The sequence below is a fragment of the Bos indicus genome, chromosome 8 (genome assembly GCF_029378745.1).
Source record: "Bos indicus isolate NIAB-ARS_2022 breed Sahiwal x Tharparkar chromosome 8, NIAB-ARS_B.indTharparkar_mat_pri_1.0, whole genome shotgun sequence".
Taxonomy (NCBI): Eukaryota; Metazoa; Chordata; class Mammalia; order Artiodactyla; family Bovidae; genus Bos; species Bos indicus.
This window is the reverse complement of record NC_091767.1, coordinates 86,310,515-86,311,822: the sequence shown is the minus strand read 5'-3', so window position 1 is coordinate 86,311,822 and position 1,308 is coordinate 86,310,515.

Below are 1,308 nucleotides of genomic sequence, written 5' to 3'. Positions count from 1 at the left end.
ACTTCAGAAAAGCCTCATCCTATGAACCAATCTTCATCTAGCAAAAGGAGAGCAAGGGTCACATAGAGACAAAGAATGTTTTTTGTGGCTTACTGCAGCCAGCGGCAGGGTTTAATGGGCAGATGTTCATCCTGCCACGCAATGTGGATGACTTCACATGTGGGGGGAGGCTACTCACCATTGCAGCGGCTTGTTTTCCTCCAGGACTACATCATCACCACTTCTTGACGGTAGTTTTATGAGCAATGTAGAACACTGTGAACACAGCCATGCCTGTTTTTGTTTTTAACCGGTTTTGTTTCTCTGAGGCAATCCCAAACTGATTTTTGTTTTGTTTTGTTTTCCAAATCTAAATTTCTAATGTGTGATTAAAAGTATGATGCTCTTTTGTTAGCATTTCTATCCATGATTCATATACCTTTCCCTTGATTCTGGGTCTCATAATTTGTGTTGCTAATTTACCAAGGATCACTTAGTAATTAAGATATTATAAGTCTACAACTGTGTGCTTAAAATGTAAAGTAAATTGGATTTTTTGATAGAATAAAATGCAAATAGCTTGTTAAAATTTATTTCAGGATTCTGGTCCAAGTTTACTTCCCTCCCCAGAGGCCAACTTAAAACAACAAAATGAATGAGCAATAGAAAAGAAAATACCATTTTCATTGAAAATACATGCTAAACAAAGGATAGCTGCCAAATACAAAAACATTTGGAACAAAGTGAGACATGACACCAAAAAACATATGCATTCCACCCTCCAAAACACATAGATATTTTCTAGCCTACAGTTTTCCATTAAAGGGTGACACCACCCTAAGGGGTCCAACTGAAGGTCCTAGTCTGAGGTGTCCACACCTAGCATTGCATGTAAATCAGGGCTGCAAAGAAACCATAAAGATGCCCATTCTGAAAAGCACAAGGGGTTACAGAAGGAGTCCTCATGGCAGTCAGCTTAGTATCATTTGCTTTAATATCCCAAGTACCCAGTAACATTGGGAATTGCTGTAAATCACAGGCCTGCTTGGAATGGAATGGGCCACTGAAATTGGTGAACAGATCTCATTTCTACTCAGAAGACACTGAGTCATAGAAAGTATATCCCCAAAGATATGCTTGAGTTAAAGCTACTGCTCTCCCCCAGATTCATCCTTTCCTCCCACAATTTTTAGCAAACAGCTAATCTAGAGAGAACTGTCCTTATTAGCATGTATAATTCTCCTCCAAAAAGAGGACAGTAACAACCAGTAAAGACAGATAAGGAATATCCATCTTCATGGATGCAAATGAAAAATGACAATAAATAGT